This window comes from Myripristis murdjan, chromosome 7 (assembly GCF_902150065.1).
Source record: "Myripristis murdjan chromosome 7, fMyrMur1.1, whole genome shotgun sequence".
Lineage (NCBI taxonomy): Eukaryota > Metazoa > Chordata > Actinopteri > Holocentriformes > Holocentridae > Myripristis > Myripristis murdjan.
In genome coordinates this window covers 25038368-25052396 of record NC_043986.1, presented here as the reverse complement: position 1 = coordinate 25052396, position 14029 = coordinate 25038368, and positions in this window count along the sequence as shown.

Here is a 14029-nt window from a genome sequence, read left to right as displayed (position 1 = left end):
TAAATGTGAATGATTTTTACAGTACATTTTCCCCACACAAACCAATGCCAGATCAGTAAAAAGCCCAAATTTGTTAATATTAACTGGGAAAACATTTGTCTCACTGATCGCTTTAACAAAAGAGTTTTCAGTGAAAGAGAGGACAGCGACCTCATGGAAGGCGTTGTTCCCTTCATTTTTTAAAAGTTAAGTTTAAGTTGGTCAAACTTGTCTTACTTGTTTGAATCCCAGTGCTTGTTTGGCAAGTCTTCTGCTGATCGATAACTTTTTTCCTCTCAGGTATACACACACACACAATCTCACATACACACACACACACACACAAACCAAATCTGAGTTTGACTAATCTGTAGTGACCGCTGATGCATACACAGACAAAAAAAGAGATAAAGCAAGAAAGAAAACAGTGCACAGGAGGTATCCAAACCCCCACATCCATATTGATTAAACAAATTTGCCACAAATCATTTTACAAATGCCTGGTGGGGGGCTTTAGAGGCTGGTGGAAATGCCCCATTCAGGCGCCGTCCTCCCCCGCAGGGCCGTAGCCCCGACTCTTGGCTCGTTTAAGCGTGCTGACAGCCTCTGATCCTCCAGCCATCTGCAGGGTGGGCTGGCCTGCAATGAGTGGCCTTTGTGTCCCAAATGTTAGGAGATGTTAGTGGGCAAGAGAAAAAAGTCCCAGAGTCTCATATCTGTGGCTGTAGCTCACAAATCAAAGTCTGCAGTTTAGTCAACAGGTGTAAAAGGCCAGGGCCACAGGGCAAAAGAGCCTCCTCACATCATACAGATAAACATTTTTATTATAAATATCTTCAGTCAGGAGCATCTATCAGACACATATCAGAGTAAGTGGAGAGAGCACTGGATCTTTACTCTGCACAGTGACAATATCATGACACGGCGTCGTGACTTTCACTGCGGCACAGTTGCCTGATGTGCTCTTTTCAGTGACACATACAAATTTGGGTCAGCATTAGCTCCACCCCCCCGACCATGCTTCTCTTTGTGAATGAAAGTGGGAGGAGACAGCTATCTTATGTGTGTGTGAGAGAGTGTTTTTGGAAGCGGGCGCGTGTGTGCATGTGTGTGTACATGTGCTGAGCCTCAGCAGTAGCCCCACTGGGGGAAAGTAAACAGGAAGGCTGGACTGACTTTAGCACGTACATGCGCTCAGCAGCCTCAGCCTCAGCAAAATGGCTATTGCTATACATAATATATCTATATCTATCTATCTATATCTATATCTACATACTGATTAATAATTTCAAAATTTCATATGTTGTACTGTCTTTAGTTGCCCTACTTTCAGTTTTATTTTACACTTTACTGTGCATTATCCAGTTTTTGTCATTCACTGACTGTTAACTGACAGTTTTGGAGTTAGTTAATCATAATATGTTTTTGCATATGTCCACATACAAACTCATGCAGAATACACACACACACACCCACATGTATGTTGATACACGTTTTGTGACCACCCCCATGTAAAACTCAAATTCCATGAATGCAAAGACAATATTTCTTACCTGTCACTCCCAGAAATGGAGTAGCCTACCATGTTGTGTTTATCTTCTCCAGTGTAACCTGTTTAGTTCCACTTTACAATAACACTACCCTTTTAAAAGGTTTATGAATAGTTACGTTATTAATTGGGCTCTAAATACTTAGCCATGAATAAACAATTAGAGACAAATTATAATGAAGTTTTCACACATCAAATGTAGGTTCACTATTTGGCATGATCAAGTAAAGCAAGCTAAGCAGCTAGTAACATCTGAGAAGAACAGATGCTGTGCAGCAGTAACTTGATCTTGCCAAATAGTTAGCCTTCATCTATTTATGAAAACTGTGTCATGACTTGATTATAACTGTTTAGCACTGACTTAGAACCTAACTAATTATAAACCATTCAAAAAACCTTAATAATGTCAGTCTTACTGTAACAGTGTATCCTGTTTAATAAAATGTCCATGACACAATGGAGGTCAATAGATGGAATACAGTCAAAACAAAAACAGTAAGACCATATTTTGAGACGCATATTGCCCACTGTAACTGATGGCATGTATTATTAATCATTCATGTATTTTATCATATAATCTCCATGTTCTTAAAATGTGAAAGTAAACTGCAGTAGTTGCCATTGTGGCTGTTTGGGCTCTGTGCAAAGGGGGGCCATCCCTCCCCTTCTTATAACCTCAAACACATGGTCAGCTCCTATTATTTTAACTGCTTCCAGTAACTTCAGATCTCGCTCGACCTTTGAGTGCAATCAAGAGAAGGAATGGCCACATTAAAACAACTAGGCCGGGGACAGCTTAGGTTACCCCAGTTATGATGAGTGCAGAAAACAAGCTAAATATAACCTGAACAGCCACAAAAGCTCATGAGTAATTTATCTGTGTGCTTTCATTATCACAGAGTCGCTCTTGAATGGTTATGAATAAAAAAATAAGTTTTGTTATTGAGCTTAATTTTTTTTTTTTTTTTACTCAAATGCTACTTTCACAACTGAAAGTCAAAAATGTGATGGATTCCTCTCCTTTCTTTTGATTTCTTTCACACATGCACATGATGAATCCGGTGCTAGAGAAACCTTAAACTCTCCCTTCACTCACACTGGAAGACATGTCTGGAAATTATCTTGTTCTTGTTCATACAGAAGTCAAAAAGGATGATGAGTGGGCTCCCAGGGAGCAGCTGAGCCGCTTTCTGAGGAGAACAGCAAACGGTTAATGCTTACAGCAGCTGTATGTGTATGCATGTGTGTGTGTGTGTGTGTGTATTAGAAGGCAGCTACTTCCTGCTGAGCGGGGCGTTCACCAACATGACTTCACAGATAAAGTCACTTTGTTGTCATTAGCTCATAACATGTGCACAAAGGCAGAATCAAGCATGCGGCACAATGTAAATATATGTGACTTATATGCACAAGAAATGTGCATTGAAGCTCCATCCACACTTAAAATAACAGTGTCTGGGATCTTTCACTTATTCATGTGTTGCTGTGTTTATAGACTGGGCCAGGAATGAATGCTTCCCCAGAAACCTAATCCAACAAAACAGCCCATCGCTCATAAAGACGCCACATGAGTGATGTGAGCAGAGCGAGTTATAGTGACCCTGGGACATACAACTCTTCCCTTTCCCAAACACACGCAAATTCCACTGATTTGCGCTCATCTGCAATCTCGGGCTCGACTGTCACCTCAGTTTAAGGGTGGCGTTTATTCATCTTTTCCGTAAACCGGGTTTATGCCGCTCATAAAAACGGCAGGGTTTGTTTGCAGACAGAGAAGGAAGAGCCTCGTTCAAGCAAGGCACTGTAAAAGTCGCTCATTTCATTCCATCTTCAAATTGCAACTATTGATGAGCAGCGCTTCTTGAGTTGAAAAGACATAAGATCAATATCCTTACTTGTTTGCTGATGCTTTCAGTGTCAACTGGGAAAGCAAGACAGAGTCAATAGCAAGCTGCAGATAATGGAGACACAATGTGAATTTTTTTCTCTGAAGATAGCCTACTAATACAGAGCATAATGCAAAATATCTTGCACTTTTGTTATACTGTAATATCTGGTCGTGTTTATGGTGAAGATGAAGAAAAATAAGAGCAAAAGATGAAACGTTGTGATCAGTATATTGCATAAAGCGCCTGTTTTGCCTGTAATGTTAGACTGAAGCTGTAACTGTTTATGAAAAAATTGTTACTTTTAGGCAACATTTGGTAGCAGTGAGCACGTGGAGACACACACACACACACTCACACCCATTTATGTTTCCAATTCTCTTTCTCCCCACTGAGTCGGAAGTTACAGAGGCTTCGTCCTCCACACAATGAGATAAATATACTACTCCACTCTTGCCTGCAGATTTTTCTCATAAAAAACCCTTTGATAGTTTAGCCATCTGGCCGGAGCCGAAAAAAGTCCTCATAAAAGAGGCCCAAATAAGGTCAGGGGTCACTCCCTCCCTAGGTCAGGGGCCCTGGAAGGTTGTTATAGTGGACTTTACTAAAGTTGTCAGCTCAGATCCCCTTGACAAATTAAAGCACATTCTTCTCTTTTTAACAAGTATTCCATTACAGTCAGCCATCTCTAATGGAAATGTTGTTCATTCTTACTGGATTGTGTGGAAAGTAGTAGAGTAGAGTGCGAGGTGATACTGATAGGTGCTTTCTATGGTGGAGTCAGATGGAAGAATAAATTAATTTCAAGCCAAGAGCACTAATAAACATTTTTCCTGTAGTTTCCTGTAGTTTTGCCTTGTACTCACTTATCATATTCCTTTAAGAATGTAATCTTTGATGTATCTTTTTTTGCTTCACCATATAAAGCCATTATCCATACGGGTGAGTGGTAAATGGCCTTTAATCAACACATAGTACATTAAAGGTGCAATGACAGGCTGTCATTAACCCTGACCTGTCTGTGTCTCTGTCCAAACATCCAGAGGATGAAAGGCCTGGGCTGGACTTATCACACAGACACATTTAGCTGCTCGCTCCCTGTGTCAGTGCATAGAAACGGCCTCCTAACACAATACAGACACTGTGACGTTTGTTATGAAACACAGGCATGTGTATTTTGTGTAAAGTCACATGTTTAAAACTCATCTCTCATATTTCACTCTTTGAAATGGCGAACAGGTCCACATTGTGAGCTCTCCAGGGATCTAATCAATGAGTCCAATCAATGGTTCCTTACATTAAATGACCTGAATGGATTACTCTGCTAACGCTTTAGGTTGAAGCCAAATAACGTAAAGGATTAAAAGAGAAAACATCTTTTATAAACCAGTTTCACATTGTGCCAGGGCAGAACACTACTTGGCCCTTTCTTACAATGGAATTAAACACAATCACATTGATTACACTACTAATTTTAGTGTTTTAATTGTTTTATTTAACTGTTGTTAATGTGATTTATTAGTGTGTTGTATTGCTTAGATACATTTTTATTGCGTTTTATTGTTTTTCTTACTTTATTATTAATTTTTTTGTTGTATTTTCTTGTTTTTTGTATCTTCTTTTGTATTATGTGATGCTCTGTGTATCCAGGGTGTCCTTGCTCTCAAGGGCCATCCCTGATTAAATAAAGGTCAGAATGAATGAAAGAATGAATGAGTGAATGAATGAATGAAGAAAGGAAGGGAAAAGGGTTGCATGGGAACCAGTGATTTTGATTACAATACCACAACTCTATGTAGAAACTTCTAGTCGATGCCCTCCGACACAGTCAGAGTTAGAGAGGAAAATGGGAAATGGGAGCTGAGTAATGCTACAGTTGTCTTCATACCCTGCCTGCTCTTTTCGACTGACTGTCCACACATGTAAGAATGTGTTTTGTTCCACCCTACATGCTCTCAAAAACCCATCTAAAACAGTCAAACAAACGCTCGGCGCATGACAGCCCCTATAACACTGCGGGAAGGATGGGACAAAGGCGAGTGTTTTCCACCACACAGCTGGTCAGTTGGAAATTTGTCTTGGGCTCATTGTCTTACTCTTAAAGGAGGTGTTAAAGCCCTCGCTCCATGCTCCAGTCACTTCCTAAGAAAAGGTGCCGCTGGATGATACATGGGCAGAAGTGTCCAGTTTCAGGGGAAATGGTGAGAGAATTGGCAGAGGACGATGAGCTTCATTAAACACCACTGAAGAAGTGGACCCCACGCGACTCCTGAGAGCAATCAATAGTGCACAGGCTACAGGTGGGCTATGAAAAGTGAGGCCACACAGTGTTAAAGTTGCATATCTTTTGTCATACCAGAGTGGTGTGGTGGATATTATTTCCCCCACATATGCCTCTAGGAGGAAGTGATGCTGGGTGGAGTCGGATGGTGTTAAATCACCAGAAATATCTATGATATCACACAGAAGATCAACTCAATCACTATGCCGTTTAATGCAGTCAATAAGAATGGCCAGCTTTTAAGAAATTATAAAACCAAATATTTCATCCAGTCAGTTTTGAAAAAAAAATAAAAATAAAAATAAAAATAATTTAATCTTAAAAATCTTTTACAAAATTCTTAAAACAAGTGAAAAAATTGGCACTGGATGTTAATCTTATCATCTATCCCAAAGGAGGTTGCTGTTACTGGAACTTTTTTAGGAACAGCTATAAATATGTTGAAAAAATGCAGATCAGGTCATTATCAGGAAAAAAAACACTTGCTTATCATTGGAAACTAGTGAAAACCAGTTGATTTGTTCACTCCTTAAGAGAAAAAACATGATTTTAACATTGAATCTGAGACTAAATGATTTGTTAAGATGATGATTTTTTTGCAGTGAGTATTTTTTTTTTTTTAGCATGAAACATACATAAGTAGCAGGCAATCATTCTTGTCTAAACCTACACATGTGCCTTCTTTTGTTCTATTTCCAATGAATTGATGATGAAAAGTGATGGAGGGAAAAAAAAAAAAACTCCATACAGGGAAGAATGCAACGTCTCCAGTTTCATATAATCAGCATGACTATGAAGGCCGAAAACAAACAAACACTTTTTTTTCTCACAGAACTTTGCCTGGGGGGAGGCTGTACGAGGAGGGGCTTCATCACAGCACACCGTTATTAATCTTTGTTAATTGCAGGCTTCTCCATTCAAACATCCCACAGCTGTATTTTTCATCATTAAGCTTGTGTTTATGGTGCCAGGAAACTGAGTAATAACATAAATGACCAATAAGCAAATCACTAAAACGTCGAGGAACATCCTGACCATGGAACACACACATTTGCTTTTGCTAAACGGTAATAGAGTGTGTGGTCAGCCATTTGTTTATAATAGTAAACATGTGTCTCTTATGATATAGTACATTCTGTATCTAGACCAACAACCTCTGATTACACTATATATCATGCAAACTAGGAAAATATACTCTGCCTATATAATATTATAAGTATATGTAAGATATAAGTTTATACTATATAAAACTGTTGCTTTTCCCTGGTAATTTGTGAATATGTGCAGCAGGAAGTATCTAAAGTGCAATTTAGACTTTACAGAAAGTTTTGACATGCTTGCACATGTATTTTTTCATAATTTGGTTTTGAGCAATGGCATACATAATGTCGCTGTGGACACCTGTTTTGGCCTTTTGATGCGTATCTTCACTTTTTGTGCGCACTATCGGGATGTTGACATGCCTCGAACGCCCATAACACAGCTTGCATTCCATGTGTTGCACAGTGATGGTATCCTCTTTTGAAAAGGAATGCATCATGGTGGAATAATTGCCCTTACTGCTAGCTGGCCACTTAGTTAAAAGGGATTCAGATGGTTTGCGATGGTTTGCGATCTCTCTGCAGCACCCCTTCTCCCCCGATCTCCCTGCCCCCCCGATCTCCCTGCCCCCATGGGGCAGGGAGAGGAGGAGAGAACACGAGGGGGAAGGGTGTATTTGACTTGGGAAAGCTGAATTTGGAAGGGGGTGGGGGCATCTACATAAAAGACCAAACTAAAAAAAGTTTTTTTTTTCAGTCTCTGCTCATGGTGTATCCATAGTGAGTCACTGTTTGGCAAACATTGTTCTAAAATACAGCTTGGTGTGGTCCCTGATCAAAACTAGAGCCTTATCAGACATGGAGGAACCTCAGGTTTGGGTGGCATTCCACAGAGACTCCCTGAATGGAGTTTAGAAAAGAGACCTGCAGAAGAGACATGGATATTGGATTATAGTGGCATTTTAGAGGTCACATGATCCTCTTGGATCACATAACGACTCGGCTTCTTGTCACCTCTTGTTGGCAGGGCTGGCTGGCTGTTGGGAGGTCCAAGTGGTCCGTGCTAGATGTTTGGTGGAGAGGCAAGCAATTGCTTGCAGCTATGGCTTATCTACCAGCACACATGCATGTTCACACACAGATAGAAACACATGCATAAACAGCTACACACAAAAACACACACACACCTCAGCACAGTACTCCCAGTCCTGTTTTTCAGTGTGGCCAAACTCTGGCTTTGCCCATGGGATTTTAAGTTGAACCAAAAATGCAGTGCAAAGAAATGTGTCACATTGCATTTGTTTAGTGAGGGAGAATGGGCCAGCCAGAATAACAGGTTTCAAAGTTTTGCAATCAGTGCTACAAGTGACAGATGGGGGGGAAATGAGTATTTTTGGATTCATTGTCTAGTTATGTGTTTTATGGCAGGTATGTCAGTGATGAAATATTTACTATTGACCCCATACATTCCTTGCTGGCAGAGGATTCAATTCCACTGCAACAGCACTGCTGCTGGAATGAGATGCACACTACAATCCTCTGCATCAAACTTTTACACCTTCTGGCTAATCAAAGGCTAATCAAAACGATGTTCAGGAGAATTCCTTTCGTATGATGACATAAATTAATATTTGAAAGTGTTTGCTCTTGTGGTGTTAAAAATGGCAATATTTTAGCTCTGATTTTAAAAAGTATTCATAATGTTGATCTTGCATGACATCTGAGGACCAAGTTTGGACCAACTCATTCAAAATGAGTTAAAAAAGGCTTCACTGAATCTGGATCTATTTTAATGTGATGCATTTTGCGTTTGAAACGCGTGTCTCCCACCTCCAGGCCTGTGGTATCATGCCCCTGTGATTTTGACAATCCTATTGAGGCAGTCTTATGTTTGCAACCCCACCCCCGCTGTGGGGCTAATTAAAACAATTTCAAGGACAAAGGAGGGGAGCCCATTGTATCACGCTACCAGCAGTGCAACGGATATGGTGCCAGAGGGGCACAGTTGTCAAGGATTAGCGCCCCTTGATAGGCGCAGATGGATATATCAGCCTCCCACCACCACTGATTGTGTCTGAGTGGGACAACAGCCTCCAATGAGCTTTTAACAGGAGTGCAGATGTAGTTTAAGCACGGTATTCCAGTTAGGTAGAGCATGTTGGCCGGATGATAGTAGAGGCCCTGATGCAATACACACCTACAGAGATTTCTGTCAGGGTCAGTTTATGGTGCGCTTGTTGCTGTGTTATTGCTGGGATTAGACGTTGCATAAGAATTGTTGAACAACAGGTATTTTCAAATGCAAAGCTAATCAAACAAACCTTGGGAACTTCATCTAAACCTTATTAAATTAACTAAGATTAAAGGCCAATATTTGCATGCTAGGTTGTACCACTTCCCAGAATCCACATGATCAACTGGTGTTATCCATGAAAAAAAAAAAAAAAAAAAAAAAAGGTTCCCAACACTCAGGTCTTTTTTTAACATTCCTGAGTTGTGTAGAGACAACCCCCCTCCCAAAAGAGGCAGATCTGCTGGTGACAAATCTTCCTCCCAACTTCCTCTCTTTCCTTTCAACTCAAGTAATGGACCAATGAACTGGATTCTCCATGTCCTGACTCACATCCTCCCATGCCATAATATTTATGCTGCCCATTCAAGGCCTGCCCTCATCAGATTGCTGCTTGAATCAGCCCATAGTAGTCCTGCCAGCAGTTCATCACACCCTGACTAACAGTCTGAGCATTAGTCAGCGATAAAACTGATTTTGGAAACAATGTTTTGCCTGCTGGGGCGGTCCAGGTGCAATGAGACAATATACAGCACTAATTTCATTTTTTTTTTTTTTTTTTAATCCAAAAGTATAGGCTTTTACAATCCTGTTCCTTAACAATCTTGGTATTTATGATGCCATCATCTAAATTTAAGCAAGTAACCTTCATTTTCTTCCACTAAGATGACCACAGCTGCTTAAGGCTAAAATGAGCTGGCACATTAATCTAGTGGGAATCCTCCAAACCGAGGTGTTGACACTGTATGTCTCATCTGTGCTTTTAAGGCATTGTTGTTATCTCTGTGACCAGGGCCATACTTATCTAACAGAAAGGAACTGTATGTGACCAGAAACAATAGGCATGATTGAGTGCATTCCCCCATAGGTGTTAGGTTACGCTGGACAGGCCTATTTAATAGATTATATCTGTTGAAGAGGCTCTTTATCAGTTCGAGCTTTGGCAAAATGGTGCATCCCTCATAAACTAATTAATTATCTCATGAGAAGTTGTGCTGGCAGGAAGCACCCTAAGGCCAATATTGGAGAGGAGCAGTTTAAGATTATCATTTTTTGATAATTCCTTTTTCAACTGTTTTTTCCCAGGTAAAATTTTTAATGAAACTGGAAAAAAAAAAAAAATCAGTCAAAAACATGCTGTGTGTCCACAATGAATACTACTTCATTTCAATACAAAAAAAACCCCTCATTCTTAACTGATTGTACATTCATACATGCATCCCTCCTATGGGATTTTAAAGGACCACAATAATGTCATTAGCCTAACAAAGAAAATGGTAATCCATGAGCCAGTATGAGTGTATGGGTGGGATGCATTTGTAATGAGCTGAGGATGACTCTGAGGAATTTTCACACCAATAAGCTCCAGGAGAGCCAGACCAAAAGTTTGCAGAGTCACACACACACACACACACACACACACACTCGTACACCTCTAACCTCCATGCATTGCAACTGAAAATCCTTGCTTGTGCTTAACCAAATCCTCTGCCTCACTTTGTTCACTTTGTTACATATTATTTTAAACTTTCACCTATGCTCGATCTAATTATGGACCACTAGCGCTTCAGTGAGCTCTGCAAAAATTTTAAGACCAATTACCAAAGTCTCTTTGAATTTACAGATGCCGGTTTCAGTATGAAACATAATCAGACCACCAGCAGATTCATAGCTGGGGGTGGAATCACATATGCTAATAAAGCAGATGTCCACAGTCCTCAACACATTCCAGGCAGCCTATAAAAACAAAGCCTCTTTCTTCCCCAAGGAGCAGACCTCCTTCTCCGACTGTCTCAAAAAGGCCCACAAAGCTTCATACAAACATTTAGTGGTATAACCTGATGATATCTCAGTTTAGTCAATATAATCCAGAGCTGAGCTGGAGTGGTCAGTCCCTCCCTGCCGCTACTGCAGCCATTTGATCCCCCCTGACCCGGGCAAAGTTCCCTTCGATTTGGGCGCTCTCTGTGTGTTTGGTCAAGGTGTGGGTTCTTGTCGGAAACTTTCCATGACACTGGAAGTTTCAGGCCACGTCTCCATGTCTGCTGTCCACTGTGCCTGACTCCCGCTGAATTCATCAGCCATTGTTTTCTCTGCACAGGCATTTATGATGTCACTGCAAACATAAGCTTTGTCCTCAGATGAAGGATCAGCTAGGGTCCGTGGCCTTATGGGGTCAAACAAACAGCAAATATGGGCAGGCTATGGCTTAAATCATGGGGTTGGGTGGACATTATGGTGGCAAAAAAAGAACCTGGGTTAAGGAACTGTGAAATGCTTAATGCTGGGATGAGCCATTTTATACTTAAAAAAGAGTAATGACTGCTTTCGGAATGATTTTGTTTTTGTAATAATAATACATAATAAAAACACAATCTTGTCTTCTCTCTGCCCCCATCACCACATCCTCTACTTTGACATTGTGCCATATCAAAATAAAGATAAGAGCATTTCCTGAAATGTTCATCAGCCTCATGATGGAGGGGTGAGAGGGAAAACACAAGGAGTGGAGAAACTGATAGTGCCTCAGGCTACACTGACGAATCAAAAGTGTTATTAAGCTAAGGCAAAATTCTGAATCATTTGTCTGAGAAAACTATCTCTTCAGCTGTCTCCCTCATGCATGGAAAACAAATAGGAACAGGAACAAGGGTTTAAGAAAAAAAAAAAAAAAAAAAAAACAGCCCACTGGTATCCATGTCAGCAGTTGGGACAAAAGTGTTTCTCCAAACCTTCCAGTTGACTCACAGAAAAACATAAGTACACACAATAAAACACACTGACAGAGTGTTATCCTATTAAATTTCAAAGTTAATTCAAAAAGACTCAACTTGCAACACTTTTCTAATTGCCTCAAGTCATTCCCAAATTTTTTTTCTCAGGTTGCCTAAGAATGCATTTGGCAGCAGTAAAATGAGTGTGCATTAAGTGCATTGAAAGCAGGCAAGGTAAACACATTCTTAAGTGCATACACATGCATGTGGACACACACACACACACACACACAGACACACACACACAACAATGGCTTGAATGTGTAAAGCTCAGATTTCCATCATGTTTGTTTTCTTAGGATAAGGCATGTGTGAACAAAGAAAATATTTTGCTTGCTCAGCCATCTGGTGAAACCAGTGGAATTTGTAAAATTGTAAATAGGTTTGTTGTTTGGTGATGCAATGGAATTAATTAGGATACTGCCTTGATACATTGGCTACAAAACGATAAATGTCAAAAACGTCAACCATAAAAACATGTCTAAAGGCGTTTACTTCTTTACCAATGGTGAAAATTTTGAATGTTACTAAAATTAAACTGATAGTGAGTATACATCTATCACAAATGCCACAGGCCATCGCTCTCCAACAGAAGAGCATGTATATGTGTGGTTATTATCAGCCTTCCTATTCCAGTTTGTCATGAGGGCAATTGAACATATTGAGTGCATGAAGACAAACTAATCGCTCTTTGTAAATCACAGGCTGGCAATGAAAACAAATGTTGAAGCACACAAAACTGACTGTCCTATCCCTGCAAACTATGAGAATGCGCACAGAGAAAACACAAAGCAACATGCTGACATGTGAGAATGATCAGAGGTTGTCACAAAACCAAGCATGAAAAAACAACCTGTATCTGTGTGGAGCTTCAGCGTGGAACTGATAGCACAAGACCGGCGCTCTAAATACACTCCAACTTATATCGCACACACACACACACACACAAAAAAAAAAAAAAAAAAAAAAAAAAAAAACAAATAAAAAGAAAACAATTGAGGGATTGTTTGTCCGTCATTACATGGCACCATATGCACCGTCAGAACCATGAAAACATTCATTTGTTTAGGGTTAGTGGCACAGAAACGACAATACAATAAAACAATGGCTAAATGTCTTTGTTTCTGTATCACAAAAGCTTATAGCTGGTTATTTGCATTCACATGATCACTTCAGTGGTCATTTCTAAATGGTGAAGCCCACCACTTTGTTATAAAAGTACATTGTTATAAATGTGCTTGAAAGCAGGAGATACTGTAGCATTCCTTTGTCCATTAAAGGACTTTTATGGGCTTTAGCCAGCTCACTCCAGCCATGCCTATTGGCTCAAAATTATACTTATTTTTCTGCCCCCTGAGGACTGGTTTTAAACTGCTGCTTTCAATCTTAAAGAAACAACAACAAAAGAGCCTGTCAGGATAATGCTTCCTGACAGCCCAAGATAGACAAAAAGACAAAAACAACACCCTAAACACTCAAATGTCAAATGAATATCACAAAGTAGGTGACAATGCTTTCAGGCCAAAGCAGTGCGGAAATAAACTGACTGATTAACAAGGAGCAAGTATTGTCTACAGTGTGTATTTTCATATTAAGTATAGATTTGTGTAGACACTCACTAGCATTCATCAGACAAAATTAAATCATGCTTCTTTTCATTCAAGAAAAGGATGTAAATGTAACATACTGGCATAAGCCATCATGGGGAAATAACATTACAAACCAGTATCTATAAAGTTTTAAATGGTGCACTGGTGTTTATAGCACAGGCAGACAATGTTACAGCATAATAATGTCTTGGCAAATAATCACAGTGCATTCAGAAAGGCAAATGAAGATGTCTTTCAGTCACTTGGTTGTAAACTGCTAATCAAATACCTCTATCTTCTGTATTTCTACCACAAAGATAAAAAAAAAAAAAAAAAATTGAATGGACACCGTGATAAAAGCCTCCAGTGTCCTGAAAAAAATCAAAAGTCACTTAAAATGTCAATAGCGTCAGAGCGAAAAGATGCTTGCATTGGAAAACAAATCCATATCAATAGGGGACCGACCGGTTAATTTCATTATGGCATTCAATGCCATCTGCTGATGGGATAGCAAATTGTGTGCAAACAAACCAAAGGTCAAAAATGTGTTGTTAATTCAGCACAAACCGTGGGAGAATGTAAGAGAATGTACCTAGGATGGTGTAGGCAAAAAAAAAAAAAAAAAAGATTTATAACCATTT